Raw genomic sequence first — 17,437 nt, 5'->3', positions numbered from 1 at the left:
TAAATATTTTTAGAATTGTGAAAATCCTTTAGAAAATTCTAGGTGTTTCTTATTATTTGGCACCTTTATAATTTTGAGTAAATCTGAATTTAGGCCACTGTCAGTTCTATATTTTTGAGCATTATGTTTCCAGGGGCGCAAAGTATAAAGGCCAATTTTGACCTTGTTAGAAGAGATGATAGTCTTTCATTTTTTTTTTTATTGTACCATGTGCAATGGTGGGACACTTATTCTCTGTACCCCTTTTGTCCTTTCAGTTTGTCAATGTTTTGTTTGTCTTGTTTCAACCAAACATCCAGTAAAAATAATGAAAAAAGAGAACAGGCTTATTTGCAAGTTGTCTGTATTGATCCTTTAAGAGAAGTTATTTTCAGGTAGAACAGATGATTAATTTCACATTTTTTGTAAAAATTGCCATTTTAAACACTATGTATCTTATCTTTAACATGCATTTTCTCCATTTTTACCTAAGGTTTCAGTTAAGTTTAAATAAGTAACATTAAATGGATATTGGAAGCCATTGCACCTATTTCTAAGGTTAGTGTTAAAAAACCAAAAAAGTTACATTGAATAGACATTGATACATATTATTGATTCTTCTGGTCATTCATGGAGAATTGTAGTGTCAGAGAAAGAGTTATAGAGGATGAGGGCTTTTGGAGTACGTCAAATGGACATGAGATAAATATGTATATTAAATACTACAGCTTTTCTGTCTGACTCTTAAGCCCTCCCCTTTTTAAAAAGATTTTATTTATTTCAGGGAGAGAGAGAGAGAGAGAGAGAATGAGGGGTGAAGGGGTAGAGGGAGAGGGAGAAGCAGACTCCCTTCTGAGCAGGGAGCCCGACTTGGGGCTGGATCCCAGGACCCCAAGATCATGAGCTGAGCTGAAGGCAGACGCTTAACTGACTGAGCCACCCAGGTGCCCCACAGATATCTTTTAGATATCACCCTGCCCTGCCCCTTCTAACATTAAACTTTTCAACAAAATTTATTGCATGCACTGAATGAAGTGTTATTTGAAAAAAATAATGTAACTGTTACCTTTAAATGTGAATACATTTTCTTGTATTGTGAATGTTGACGTTAAAAATATTTGGTAAATTTCTGCACTTAGCATATCTTTTTCAATTTTTGATGCAAGTAGTTTATATCCTTTGTCATTTTTGAAGAGTATGAAACTGTTGTTGGAAATTGTCAAGCACGATGTATGTTTCTAGCTTATTATATAGTCAGTTTGTACAAAATGAAATTTAAAAGTGAATAAATAAGGGACCACGCATTTCAAAATTTCAACCATATGGGAGATTCCATTTTCTTACTGCCATTTGTTTCCTTTGAATTGGTAGTCACTTGTCCTTATAGAAGATGAAAATCACACCCTTGTCCTCATACTTTGATTACTGAATCTTAGTGCTCAATGAATGAATTGTTCTCACCACCAAACTCCGGGCCTGGGGCAGTTAAGTTTTCTTGGTCTTTAGCCTGCAGAAATATGACCCTCTCTAGGAGTACTTCCCATCTGCACACATAAAAGAGCTCTGTCTTGAACCATTACAATAGCCAGATCTGCTTTCCTTTAAGAAAATATTTGCAAATCAAGATAGCTTTTGTGATGTGTTAATCTCTATTTGCTTCTCCCTATTCTTTTTATTTCAAAGTTTAATTAGGAATTCTAGCATTTCACAAGTTGAAAGAAATAAAATATTTGACTAATATAAATCAGAACTCAACAAGGTAAGACTGAATACACCTGCAAATATCAATCTATTATTCCCTCCAACAGGACTGGAATTTATTACTATTTACCATGGAGAGATTCTTTTTGAGGTTATTTTATCTTTCTAGTTAGTCTAAAATGAAGCAGTAGGATTTTAAATATACTTTGTAGGCTGTTTTTATAAATTATTTTTTTGCATTGTTTTAGATTATTAGTTAATATTTAGGATCAAATCCTACTGAGTTGAGGTCTTCAGTACTGATCACTATAGAAAACAGCTGCTAGCGGCCCTCTTGATTGGTCCATTGCTCAGTTGGCTCCAGCATGTACTTGTAAACAGTAGGGCCACAACTTTGTGTTTGGTTTCTATCTAGCTGAAGTGAGCCCTGCTTTCACTAAAACAGAACTCAGGATCTGATCATCACATTTCATATGCTATTGGTTACCTATTAAGCTGACTAGATAAATAAATGCATTTGATAATGGAGCCCTTTTTTACTCCCATTATTCCATAGTAGAAATCCTATGTATCCATCCTCATTTGTTGGCTAAAGACTTAGTACTATAACTGATATAATTCTAAATATACATTTTAGTTTTCAAATAAAGGTAACTTTTTTCAGCTATAATATTTAAAAAATCTGTGCTTCTTTTCATATCCTATTTTCTGTCAAGTATATTCAATAGTGTAACATTTTGATGAGAAAAGGAGGAAATTTCTAGCAAAATTGCTTCTAGCAAATCTGTGTGTGATCATTTTCAAGGTCAATGAATGTGTTGGGGCAAACTTTTTAATGGCAATCTATGGTTTAATTTATTGTGACATGTAGCCTGCACTTCCTATGCCTTAAAAAGCATACACACACACACACACACAACTCACTGTTTTCCATTTACGCTTGGATGCTTTACTAGTTAGCTAAAATTGATGATATTATCACAAATATTTTCGCTTGTACAGGTTTCGAGAACAGGGAAGGAGGTTTAATGAAACAGAGGCTTAGACTCTGCTTAAACATCCTGCCTCCCATGCTAATCTCCTATTTACAATGATCCATTACGAATATTTAATGGTAGGCAGCATGCAGACCCAAATTAAAGAACATATGGGTACAGTTATCCTGGTTAAAATGGCCAACGTGCCTTGTATTGTGTATGGAAGATAACAGGACAGGTGGTAATCCATCTTCACAGAGTGGAAACAGCTGGTATTTTCCGTAAGCTGAAGCCGTCTTTTTCAATGTAGTCTCACCTCGCAGCTGATATGTCACTTGTTAGTATAATTCAAAACACACATTGATGTTAAAAAGCATTCTGTTTTTCTGTCCACTACAAAAAGCACCTCATGGGCCAGGCATAAATCAAAACAAACAAAAAAGCCATATATTTTAGTTTTTGAAATTGAAAAGTTTAAGCTTCAATTTAATTGTTTTTAAATAGAAAATAAAGATTATCCTTAACTAGGCTCTCCTGTAAAATATTTTTCCTTTGAACTGGGTAAGAGAGAAATGGGAGTGTTTTCCATATTCTCCAAAATTATGAAGTTTTCAGGGAAAATCGTCAGTTCACACCATCAGGAAATATGTGTTAAAGTCATTTTTTAAAAAAAGTTATTTATCTCCTATCGTTTCTTACATTATTGAAAGAATTATTGGACATATATTGGAATCATAATAGTAAAATCTCTCAGTATCTGCTTGGAAATTGTTGTTTAACATTTTTGCTTGCTTCCTGTTATTCAGTGTAAAGAAGAAATCAAAGTCTGTTGGATTCTTGGCATATGAGAACTGGGGTTCCATGTTGCTTACAGTCCATTTCAGATTCCAATTACCCCTTTCAAATACTGTAAAAATTTTGACAGGGCTCCAATTGTAACGGCCATATCAATTGATTTAGTCTGTCTCAAAATTCCCGAAAGGCAAGCTCAGGTTAAAGGTCAGGTTACTGGTGCGTGACTCTCTTACTCATTTTAGTAAGATCAGGATCAGCAGTTTCCAGGAGCACACGGGGCATCATTTTAATCTCTCGGTCTCAGAATTGCAGAGTCAATATCACTAATACAGTACCTATCTGTAAAAGAGGTAAGGGTACTCACAAAATAACTGAACGAGATAGGATAGGGGGGTTCAGCACATGCCTTAAATTCTTGTTTATTTCAAGTGACTGCTCTTTTACTTATTCACTCCATTTCAGTTGAGTAAATTTTGTGGCTGGTGCTCTTGTACATCAGTTTCATAAAAAATTATGTAACTATGTTCTACAAAAGTAGACTTCAAACTACAAATGTAATTTTTTAAATTATTTCCCAGAGATTGGATTTCAGAACTTCTCAAAGTATGGGTTTAATTATCTATTACTTCCTTTAAGTACTTTCATGTCTGTGGTTCTATGTTTTCTAACGGCCAACTTCTATTTACATGGTTTTGCAATCGTTGGCATTGTTTAGTGCAATGACAAACTGAATGATCTCTGACCTAACTTTCTCCCTGAGGTGTAATTCAAGGGTAGAACAGGAGTTCTCAAACTGTAGTGTGTATCCGATCACCTGGCTTGCTTGTTTAAACCTGGATTTCTGGGTCAGCAGATCTGAGTTAGCAGGGCTGGGATTGGGCCTGAGAATTTGCATTTCTGGCGAGTTCCCAGGTGTGGCTGATGAAGCTGGGCACAGGAGAGGACACACTGGGAAGTCAGCTCTGTAAAATACTTTTATTAAATGGTGCTTTCAGCCTCTTTCAATTAGTTAACACTTTTCAAAACTACCGTCTCTACTGTAATGAAATTACACAGAGGAATACCTAGAATATTCGCTATAGCATATGAGCAAACCATGTAAAAACATTTGCTTGGTGGATTTGAGAGGGGCATTTAGGGAAACCGCTGCCTTTCCTCCCACTTGTCATTTCTCTCTTCTCCCCATTTCTCTCTGTCCTAATTTTCTTCTTCCAGAATGGAGTTTTTTTTTTTCAAGATTTCCTTAGTATTTGACTCTACTCAACTCTCTTATGAATTACGTAATGACATATCATATTCTCATTGATCCCTTCTAGGAGTTGAATCAGTTTTGGTTACTAGTGGGATTGGAAAGAGTGAAATTTTCTCCTGCTTCCTTGGGATACACTACAAAAGTGCCATTCCTTAGGTGAATGTAGGTCTGATTTAAAGTAATCTTTTACTGAGGAGTAAAAAAAAAGCTATAGAAATTTAAAACACACAGACACACAGAAACATATACATACACACATACCTCTTGACATTTGCACTATTATGTATATAAACAATAAATATGTGACACCTTTGAAATATATAAAATGGCATGAAATTTCAGTTTAATGAAGACTATTCTATAGGACCATGAAGAATCCTTTATAAATATATACACACTATTAATTGTCTAATACATTAAAGATGTATAAATGTAGTATTACTCATTTATTCTCTCTTCCAAAATAAAGAAGTCCTTTAATATTAAGTAGTATAGGGGCGCCTGGGTGGCTCAGTCAGTTAAGCATCTGACTCTTGATTTCTGCTCAGGTCATGATCTCATGGGTCCTGGGATCGAGTTCTACATCAGGTTCCTGGCTCAGTGGGGAGTCTCCTTCTTTCCTTCTCCTTCTCCCTCTGCCCCTCTGTATTCTTTTTCTATCTCTCAAATAAATAAATAAATCTTTAAAAAAATATTAAGTAGTATAATAGTAAGGCTCAGGAGTATTTTGGTACTCATACTTTCTCTTAATGTCTTCATGAAATGCTACTATGGATGTCTAGCTTTATATTACTTAAATTTTGGAGCATTTCAGGGTCATATAATTTTATTATTTTATTGTGACATCCCTCAACTTATATAGTTGAAAGTATTAGAATCAGTTTAGGATACCTAATGGTTAAGCATCAATAACTATTGATAGTTCTTACAATTACTTTATACATTATTTTAATTGCATAATGCTTGATGTTAAAATTAAGTAACTATTTACCAAAATATACTGGTGGTCTAAGAAAATGACTAGGTCTTTCTCTTGGAATTGCTCTTTTATCCTTGATATATCATTGATAAAAATGTCAAGTGAATACCTTCTTTCAAGAAAAAACAAAGGAAATGAGAATAGCAATTTATTAATTTTCGGTTTGATGCTATATTGAGTTTATTAGAAATCCAGAATATTCACAGATAAATTCTTTTGCTGTCAGGAAATCAAATTACAAGGTTTCTTGGTGAACATGTAATTAGAGAAAAGGTGTTTGTTATTCTTAAGACACTTCGTTGGGTTTAATATATATACCTTTTGGGGTGGCTCAGTCAATTAAGGGCCCAACTCTTGATTTCAGCTCAGGTCATGATCTCAGAGTCGTGAGATCAAGCCCTGTGTTGGGCTTTGTGCTGGACATGGAGCCTGCTTAGGATTCTCTCTCTCCCTGCCCCCCCTCCCCCCACCCCATTCCCACCCCTGCCCATGCATCCGCGCACACTTTCTAAAAATAAATAAATAATATATGTACTTCTTATCTCCTAGGGGGATAATCTTTGGGTTTGCAACTCTTAGGCAAAACTTGTATCCAATTAACAGTATAGAACTCACATTGGCTACATTTTCCTTTCTTTCTTTTTTTTTTTTTTTAGTTTTTACTTATTTATTTAAGTAATCTCTACACCCAACATGGGGCTCGAACTCACAACCACAAGAATAAGAGTTGCATGCTGTTCTGACACAGCCAGCCAGGCACCCCTACATTTTGCTTTTTGAGCCAAGTAGATAGTTCTAAACAGCTTGGAACTTATAACTTAATCCTTTATAATAATAAATAATTATTATTTATGAAATATGAAAATGATTTTATATATAATTTTCAGTTTGATTTTCTGAACAATTTCGAAGTTAATGTGAATGTAGTTTTCTATTTAAGGAAGAATATATTTGTAATATATCTGGAGCCAACCGGAATTTGACTTCACAGGGCATTAGTGAAATCTAGATAGAGATACTCATTGGAAACACAGGTTTCCTGTCCTGAAATGCAGAGTTCCATAATTCATCATTATGAGGAAAAGCATGGATCATAGTAGATTTTCCTTCTGCCTTACCATCTATATCCCTGTAATTTAAATTGTTTTTGTAATTAAAATAAATCTTTGAATTATTTTAAGCTTCATGTTTATATTTTTGGGTTTTACTGGTCATTTTCAGTAAAACTCTAAAATTGACTATTTATTTATTTTAAAGATTTTATTTATTTAATTAATTGACAGAGAGAGAGAAAGAGACAGCGAGAGGGGGAACACAAGCGGGGAGAGTGGGAGAGAGAGAAGCAGGCTTCCCGCCGAGCAGGGAGCCTGATGCGGAGCTCGATCCCAGGACCCTGGGATCATGACCTGAGTCGAAGGCAGACGCTTAACCGACTGAGCCACCCAGGTGCCCCTAAAATTCACTTTTTAGAGTAGGGTATGGAATGCATCTTACATTTTTATTGTATCTATGTTGAAAGGCTGAGCAAAAAATCTGTTAGAAGGATTTTAGCAAGCTCTAGGGTGCAGATTAATGTTCAGTTCAACTCATGCATGCTTTTCATCTGTGGAATAGAAACTGTCCTTACCACTGCTGCGGTGTGTACTTTCAATGCCCATAGCTTCCTGGTACAGTGAAGCTTAAGGTTAACTAATGGCGTGAGCAAGCCAATAGTGTCTGACTTTCTGAAGGGGAGAGATTTGCACAGCATGTGATTCTAATGAGCTCAGACAGTGGTAAAGGAAAAAAGAACCACAATTAGTACCAAAGACAGTATTTTTTCTACTCGTGACCAGCATTTAATGTATTCATTTTAAACGGCAACTCAGACTTATTGGTAAACTCTAGTACGTATGAGTCATCACTTACAAACCCTGTGTTTTGCAAACTTGCATATTTACCACACAGCACAAGTCTCTGAAGACAGTGATGTTCAGCAATTATTGTAGTTTCAGAACTGTGCCCTCTCGGGGCGCCTGTGTGGCTCAGTCGTTAAGCGTCTGCCTTCGGCTCAGGTCATGATCCCAGGGTCCTGGGATCGAGCCCCGCGTGGGGCTCCCTGCTCGGCGGGGAGCCTGCTTCTCCCTCTGCCACTCCCCCTGCTTGTGTTCCCTCTCTCGCTGTGACTCTCTCTGTCAAATAAATAAATAAAATCTTAAAAAAAAAAAAAAGAACTGTGCCCTCTGGTCACCAGATATAGTTGGAAATAACTAGTTTTTTCGATAGCAGGTTATGTTGGTAAAAGTCAAATTTTCATTATAACTACATATAAATAAATTGAATAAGGAAGTATTCTGAATTTGATAATAGTTGCTGCATGGCATGACTATTTTTTTTTTAAGATTTTATTTATTTATTTGACAGAGGCAGAGAGAGTTTCAAGCAGGGGCAGTGGCAGGGGGAGAGGGAGAAGCAGGCTTCCCATTGAGCAGGGAGCCAGATGCAGGACTCTATCCAGGATCCTGGGATCATGACCTGAGCCGAAGGCAGATACCCAACCGAGTGAGCCACCCAGGTGCCCCAACAATTTATTATTTATTATCATTATTATTATTGCAGCATGGCATGATAATTTAAACAGAAATGAGATAGACATTAATTTTTGCTGAAAATTAATTTAGTTATAAATATCTTTCTTCACTGATGCACTCTTCAGTTGATGCAAACGAGCTAAAATTAGTGGTCTCAAAATTTTAAAGAAAAAAGTTTTAAACTATTTCAGTTTTTATAAAATTTGTTATTTTAGAATCTCCTATTCCATTTTATTCTCATTATAGTCTCATTAAAGTGACCCAAAGTCACTGTCTTTGGGTGGCATGTACCTTTATTTATGAAACAAAATCAAAATGCTTTGAAATTGTAACTTTTATTCCTTTTCAGTTCACTTTTTTTAAAAAAAGCTCTTACTATTACGATTTAAAAATGGGGTTTCTTTCTTTTTCAATGTTTTCTCTGTACCTACTTTCCCCCACCCAATACCCAGGTCATAAAATAAAAGCCATGTACTGGGACCTGATATTATTTCTACAGATCATGAACTTTTAACTGTCACACGTGTCATGAATTGACTGCAGAAGTGAAGGAATGAAAGAGAATAGTATGAATTTTATCAGACTGTTGTGGCTCACAAGTGCAAATTTGTTTTTCTTCTCTTTTTTCTACTCTGTGTGGATTGCTCTCCCTTGTCTGTTAATGTAACTAGGACTGTCACATATGGTTGTGTAGTTTGTTCTTTTTGTGAAAGATAAATTCAGCCAAGGGAGCAAACAGAGGCTATAGTCCAACTGACTCCCTACTCTCTAAGCCAAGTTTGTAAGTCTGGGTCTCCAAGAGGGCCTCTTTTCTAATCTTCACAAATCTACTACTATGAAGTAAATGAAATCTTGAATCCTTTTATAAGGTTCTTTGTACAATTGCTGTATCCTCCTTTGTCACTCTGCTAGGTTCACACATTCATACTTTTTTCAGAGGTGTGTTGTTTTTGTTTTTTTGCATAAGGATTCCCAAAGTTTGGTCAAGAGATCCTCTTAGGGAGTCCACAAGGTCAAAATCATGCATGGTAAAGATTCATTCAAAGGTCAAGGCAAAACAATATAGTTTAATCTCATAGATTACCAAAAGTTCATTGATATGTTTTCAGATTCCACATTACCACTAACATTTAAGGAACTACTACATGTTGATTGTTGGTGTAGTATGAAAGAAGAATATCCACAATTATTTGAAAAGGCTATTAAGATACTTCTTCCTTTTCTGCCTAGATGTCTTTGTGAGGCTTACTTTTCTTCATATATTTCAACAAAATAATGTATTGCAACGGACTGAATGTGGAAGTAGATAGATAGCATCCAGCTGTCTATTCGTTAAACCAGACATTAGAAACAAGTCTGCAAAAATGTAAAACAATGCCATTCTTTTCACTGTATTTATTTGTCTGGGAAAATATAATTAGTTTTCATGAAAATGTTATTCATATTGACATTTAATAAGGTTATCTTTATTTTAAAGTAAGTTAGTAAGTATTTGAAATTTTTCTCCATTTAAATTTCTAACATAATTGCATCAATGGATAGGATTCCCATAAATAAAAACACTTTGGGGTCCTCAGTAATTTTTAAGAGTGTGAAAGGTTCTTGACACCAGATCATTTGAGAACAGCTGCTTTAAGGTATCAGAATGTCTAACGTTCCTTTGTTAGCAATAATAGTGATGTTCCAAGGATTGGACTGAATGTACACATACACGTTTGGTACAGGAGAATTGCTTATCTTAGGAAAAAGGAGTCCAACCCTCCTGCTTTTCAAGGATCACTTCAGTTTTCACATTTGATTCATCTTGAGCCAGCCTACAGGTGCAGATATGTTGACTCAACTCGGCAAACATGGAGAGAAGCTGATCATAAAGGCCAAGTCCGTGGCTGTCAGGATGGTTTTAATTAACAGTAAGGCACTATGGGTCCCACTTTGTGTGCACTTCAAAATGTTAGTTGTCCATTGAGATGGCTCACAGATGAAGCACTACTTGAGCCTAGTTGAAATGCAGCTGTGACATATGCTTTTTAAAGAAGACAGGAGAGAGGGGCTCGGGGCAAGCGATTCTGTGTGAATTAGGAACTATTTTATGAGCAATGTTGGACAGCTGGTCTGTTCATAATGATTGTCAGAGAAGACCTAATATGGCAGGGAGGACCTCAGGATTCAAGAATAAGAATGTTCTTGTTAGTGATACCTAAATACTATGTGTCTAAAACCAAACAGAGAAACAAGCAGAAAACAAAAAGTGAAAGAAACCCTCCCCTCCACATTTATTCCATTTTCCCACTTTGATTAAAATGATGTTGACGTGTTCAACAGTCATACCTAGTCTTGACAGTCAGGCCATTAGCTGTAGAAGGCATTCTATCACAGTTGTTAAAACTGGCTTTGAAGTCAGTCAGACAAACTCAAATCCCAGTCCTGCCTCTAACACTTACGGTTTGTGTGAGTGTTGGCAAGTTGTGTTACTTCACCAGGGCTCAGTCTCTTCATCTAAAAACGAGTAATACTACTTCTCTTGAAGATTTATGTGAATATTAGAACACATTGAAGTATGAAATATTGGACCTTTTTAATAGTGAGTGCATCTGTGTGCTCACTATCTCTCTCTACATATAATCCCCCCATCCTCCTGCCCCAGGTATACTCAGTTATCCATTTATTTGGTGCTAGCTAGCAACAGCAGAGTTTTAATGTTTGAGATCTCTTTCTCTCATCCCCACTCCCCCCTCCACCCCGTTTAAATACCTCAGTGTTGCCTTAGATTCCAGAGGTAGAGTGTATGAAGGCAGAAACAAAAGGGTTCATGTAGTGGCTATCTAATCATTTTCAGGGAAAATAAAATCGCCCTTTAGGTCTCCTTGGACAAAAGTATTAAAGTCAAGTCAGGTCAATTCATAATTAATAACCAAGTATAATCTCATACTTTGATATTTTTGTTTAAACAGAAACTTGTGTTGTTCTTCCTGCATCATCCTTATGCCTTAATTACTTTTAAATATGCAGAAGCAACTTAGGGGATTATATAGAAATAAGACCCTAGTCAAATATGACTTTAGTATTTGTATCACAGTAATTGATTCCTCAGTTGAAAAGAATGGGATTGGACTTATTTGAAAGCAAACTTGAGATATAGTTCCTGTTATAATAGAGGATTGTTTTTATTAGTTTATTAACTGAGAGAATGAATTGGTGAATAAATAGAGATGACCACATTTACATAAAATAGAAATTCCTCTATTTATTCTTATGGTCTGTCATTTCACCGAATTATAATGTGAGGGAAGCCACAAGATATAGGGTGTGTGTATGTCCATGAGTCTGTGTGTTTGGGTAAATAGGTGTGCACCGAAGCCCATACTACTCGAGTTCTCCTGAATGATTATCATTTTCCAGTTTGCTCCCACATTTACTAAGAGCATGGCATTCTGAGCTACTTTGGGAGTGCATTTATCCAGCCCCTGTTCCTCATGGATATAAATAAAGTTTGGGTAAAGGATGAGCTACTGATGTTTGGGGACTTTTGTTGGCTTGTTTGTTTTTTGCCCCAGTTCCACCTTTGCCAGTGATAGGGTCTTAAGGGCTAGAAGAAAAACTAAAATTTGGTAGCAGTATCATAAGCTGTTTGATGTACTAGCTGTGATGAATATTTACAATGGATTAATGTCATGGTACATAAAAGTTTGTCAAATGGATTATATGTTCCATTCAGTATTGCTATTTAATTAATTATATCAGCACTTAAGAATTTGGGGAGAGTGAAGTTAAACCTATTGAACTGATTCATGTTCTTTAGGTATGAGATATATACAATCTATATATATATACATATATATACACACACAGAAGCACACATAAATAAATGTATATGCCTACCTAATGTATATATACACTAATAGTAATAATTATAGTCATCTAACCAATATAATTATACTCACATCACCTAACATTTATTGAGTGCTCTGTATCAGGCCCTGTTATAAATGCTTCATATGGGATCACTGTCATTTCATAAAACAGTCCTCTGAGGTAAATAAAATCTTTGCTCCTATTTTATAGATGAGGTAAGTACCCTCAGCATGGTAAGTTAACTTACTAAAAAAATCACGTGATTGGTATATGACAGAGCCTGAATTTCAACCAAGACAATATAGCCCAGTCTCTCCTATTTAATTCTTTTATCATATGGTCTAAGATAATCAAGAGTCATTGCAAGATATGCTTCTAACCTTTTTTTTAAATTGCCTTAATCTTTTAAGAAATAAATATATATTTGCTTATTTTATCCTTTTTTTAAATGGAGACTCAAACAAGTGTGGTGTCAGATTTTTCTCCTCTCAGATGCTTTTATATGAAATATCCCTTTGAAGTTAAGCTGGAAGGCAGGTGTTGGGGATGGGTGTGTTGCGGAACAAACTTCCAAAAGTAAAATAGACATCTGGAGAAAGTATTTAATTGTTCAGTAGCTAACACTTTCTGTTGGCTAAATTGAAAAACAAAAATATTTATGGTATATGATGTGTGTGGGATTTGAAATTCTGAAAGAGGATTCAAAAGAAGGTACCTTGGTGAAGATTATGTTAATATAAAGCAGCAAACATTAATTATATTTATGATTTTTACTTATTTGTATATAATAGAAGACGGTTATGTTTCTGCCTCATTAAATTGTGGCTACCTCTTTCTTGTGAGAGTAATCCTTGAAGCCTGTATGTATAAATGAGCAATTTTCAAAATCTTTTTCTACTTGACCATAATTACATCTTTCTGTGATTTAGGAGTAAAAGAAAATTAACTACAAGAAAAATAAAGCTCTCTAGGTTGGAATATAAGACTATATAAGAAAGTGTGTCTGTACTAATAATACGTGTTTAATAGTTTTCCCTTTGACAGAGATTTTGTATTATTTGCCTTAAGAAAACACAAAAGGAAAATTTTGTCACATAAAAAAATTATTCTTTGTGCCCTGAAGCCAGCAAAGGATACAGCAAAAGAGATCAGTTTAGATTTTAAAAATCCTTATCACCTAATCTTTGCAAACCAGGAAGGGATTTATTTTCTATGGAGATAGTACTATGGTTAAGAGAATTCTTTGACCTAAAATAGAGCTTAAAATTATTATTTGATTTCAAATATCACTTACATGTTTAAATACAGCCCCAGTTCACCACGTATTAAAAGTGTTAGATGCATTTTACTTCACTTATTTAAGGCTCTTTATAAAATTCTAAGTTTTTATTTCATTGAGCATAGAAAATATCTTACCTTTGAAAATCATCAAAGATGCCAGAATATCAAGTGGTCATGAATTAGGACTAAGCGATTGCCTGAGTTCTCTTGCTTTCTAGGCTGGTGTTTATCAAGGATTCTAGAATGTGAGATAGACTTGGAGTCTAGTATAAGGAAAGAAGCTGTAATTTTGGAGAGAACTATAAAGGGCCCTTATATTTCATCAAATCGATTTTTCTCCCCCCCCCACCCCAGCAGTAAATGACAGAAAGAAAACAATGGAAAAAGTGGCCACTTGTAATGGAAAGATGGGCAATCACAAATGTTATTAGTGTAGACATTTGATGGGGTCTAATCTACCTATGGAATACTGTATTCTGTCAAGAAGAGAGAGCTAATGCATCTTCTAAATATCAAAAGACAGGAGCCAATTTATGCCTGTCAGGCCTCACTTTTCACAGATTTAAATCATTCCTGTTAGAGAAGGATACATTACTCCCATTGTAGTCAAATTTCCCTCTTGATTTTAGTCAAAAATAATTCTAAAAGGTTTCTGACAATTTAAAAGAGCATTTTAAAATAAATGGCATTATTCAAAAAATCCCTACTGGATACCAGAAATTATCTATAATTAGTAAGTTTTAATGTTTTACATTGCTTCTCTTTTATATTTACTATATTTTAAAGTAAAATTCTTCAGGCCGTATTCCCATCCATTATAATTTTTTTTTCTTTGTAAATGTTGAGTTGTATAAAACTTTTGCTGTCTCTAGTCTGAGTGAACTTTATATTATTATTTTTGTTGGCTGATGGAAGTCCCTGATGATATTCCATTGGTTAATTAACTTCCTAATATTTTCAGGTGTGACATCTGCTGTGTTCTTGATTGTCAAGGCATAATGAAATTGTGGGCTGGAAGACATGAATGTGGATGTCTCCCCTACCCATTATATTTCTTATGCAAGCAATATATCCTAGTTACTTCAGGTCAGCATGACATTGTGTGCAAAATTGCATACTGCATTGGACCAGATGAGACATTGCCATACATTGCTCATGAGGATGCAAATTGCCACTTATCTGAAAAAGATTCTCACAATAAATGAACAAGCAATTTCTCTCTCTGTAGTGAGGCTGTTAATGTCTCCATGAGTGGATAATGAGAAAGAGACAGATGAGATGAATAAAGGTGTTACATTTCATTTTCTATTTTATCTTTCTCTTTTTTTATAATTTCTATAAAATTAATGCTATAAAAAGATTTGTTTCCAATTCCTTTTTTTTTTTTTTATTCTAGGCCATGACATTTATTTTGGAGAAAAAGATAACATTTTTATTTTATACTGGAAATTGGTTAACATACTCTGTAACTCAAATAATATTTTTTTTTGTTTTTAAAGATAATATAAAAGATCAATGTAGAAACATTTCATTTTCAACACTCAGGAATCATAGAACATCTGAATGCTTAAGCCTTGGTCCATATACGCTCATTTTTAAAGCAAGCATATACGCAAGTAGAAACTGTTGTCCCTGAAACTTTTCTTTTGTGGGGGGAGGACTATTTAAAAATTTTTAACAAGATTTAATTTTAAAACACAAATGCACTTATTAATACAAATATTTTAGTTAATTTGGCAGCCAACATTTTCATTGAGAACATCATGCAAGTTCTTTTATCAGATCTGCAGTTCAAGAACTTTAAAAGTTTATGTTCTTAGGTCTACCACAGTATTCTGAATGTTTAATACAATAACTTAAGACCCATGAATCTGTACCTTTATTTTTTGAGAATTAAATAATCAGGAATGATTTTATAGTTTACATTCTATGTTTATATAAATATTGAAGAATGATAGGAATTATGCAATAATCTTAAATCTTAAAAATAAGGATTTTATTGGTGACTCAAATGAAATATTAATTTAACAACTACTTCTTAATATGTTGGTATTGATTCTATCTTAGAAAAGTGCAGTTATGTGTAACTGAACTTTCTGTTTTCTTGTGGTCAAGCCTTAAATTACCATGTCCTCTGGTTTCAGTGTTTTTCCTGGGGCACAGATCATATTTCTTACTGCCAAAGCCCAGAAATAATAGCCTCACACATCCAGAGTCCCAGAGGTTTTCCTGCCTGGTACCCGAAGAGCAACTGCAGGGCTCCAGACTGGTTTTGAGAACAAGAAATCCTAACGATGCTTTTGAAGGCAATTTCATTTTGTAATACAATTCATAATTATCTGCATTTATCTCATTGTCTAAATTCCCACTGCTAACCTATCATTTCTAATTCATAGAGGCTGCCTTTATTCTATAGGAGGTATGCTTTTCTAAAGGATGTTATTTTTAAGGAAGCAATCGCTGTTTGTAATAAATAGGCAAAAGAGGGAGAAAAATGGTATTATTAAAAATCTGTAAATATATCCTACATTTGCATTTCTTTTACCATCTAAATGAAAGTATGATGTTTAGTAGAAGCTTTTGAATGTAAGTTCTTTGTTGATTTTTCAAGTGTGTCTCTTTTTGTTGTTGCCTCATAGCAATGCCATATTTACAGTTGTTTAAAAATTTATGTTCAGAGAGTAAACGTCCTCAGTTGGCCTGGTTCCTGAATATTGTCTAATACAAAAACAGGAGTATATTAACCCAAACTAAAGTCATCTTGCCTGAGTGTGGCATAGTCCTGCATTCTTCTATTGACTTTGGAGTTGCAGAGAAACAGTTGTGTACCATGACTTCAAAACATATGACCATTGAATAATAATCGTCTCTATAAGTTGCTTAATAAGACTATGATAGTTTGTTTCCTTTGCAATGAAAGCGACCTACAATTTTAGTGGTTGCCAGGTACAGGATGCCATAGAGCATGGCATTTTTATAGGAGCCGGGATTTCCATCTCTGGAAAAGGTAATCACCCTTTCAAGGTGTCCCTCTACCTCTGAATGCTTTATCTTTTAAAAAAGAAACATAAAGAGTAGTCTATTTATTCTATGATCAGTCTAGATCTAAAGGATACTTAATATTTTAAATATTAAAAGTGTATTAAATTTATTTAAAAAACAGAGCCAGTTAATGATTCCAGACTTGGGTAAACACTGGGGTACTAGTCCTGGCCCAGGATGCTGGCAATAAATCAGATGAAAGTGAGAGAAAGAACAAATGCACTGACTCGAGGATAAAGCCTAGGGATTTGGGGCATGCTACACTGTTGGTGCCTCTGGTCTCTCTCTCTCTGCCAATACCCAGACTGTGCCCACTTCAGCCTTTGTTTTTTTTTATTTACAAAGTACTTGAGGGCAGACATAACATTTATTAAAAAAGAGAAATCACTTTTGGGATATCAATATATCTATAGATATAGATAATAGATATGAAGTACAAAATAAGCATGATCTGGCTGTTTGGTGTTTTTGTTTACTAACTATGTCACATATCAGTTCTGTCATTCACTATGTAAGTTGTATATGAACAAGCATTTGGTAAATGCAAGTCACAAATCTGAACACTGCTTCCTTATTATATCTCTTTATTCCTAGTCAAGAATGAGGATCCATCAGTGATGCACTACCTTTTTGTTTGCTAAGATTTTATTTATTTACATATTTATTTATTTATTTGTTTGTTTATTCTTTTAAGTAACCTTTACATCCAGCATGGGGCTCAAACTCACAACCCTGAGATCAAGTCACATGCTTCACCAGCTGAGCCAGCCAGGTGCCCTGATGCACTACTTTTTATTTATTTATTTATTTATTTATTTTTATTTTTTTTTAAGATTTTATTTATTTATTTGAGAGAGAGAGAATGAGAGAGAGCACATGAGAGAGGGGAGGGTCAGAGGGAGAAGCAGACTTCCCGCCGAGCAGGAAGCCCGATGCGGGACTCGATCCTGGGACTCCAGGATCATGACCTGAGCCGAAGGCAGTCGCTTAACCAACTGAGCCACCCAGG

General features: G+C 34.9%; 1 protein-coding gene across 5 annotated transcripts in view; it reads left to right on the top strand.

The window, feature by feature from the left end:
* The window catches only part of ROBO1 (roundabout guidance receptor 1), a 967,818-nt gene that overhangs the window by 669,232 nt on the left and 281,149 nt on the right, over window positions 1–17,437 (top strand). The window lies entirely within an intron of this gene.

This window comes from Neomonachus schauinslandi, chromosome 1 (genome assembly GCF_002201575.2).
Source record: "Neomonachus schauinslandi chromosome 1, ASM220157v2, whole genome shotgun sequence".
Classification (NCBI taxonomy): Eukaryota; Metazoa; Chordata; class Mammalia; order Carnivora; family Phocidae; genus Neomonachus; species Neomonachus schauinslandi.
The sequence above is the reverse complement of the archived record's forward strand: the minus strand, read 5'-3'. Positions and strand labels throughout refer to the sequence as shown.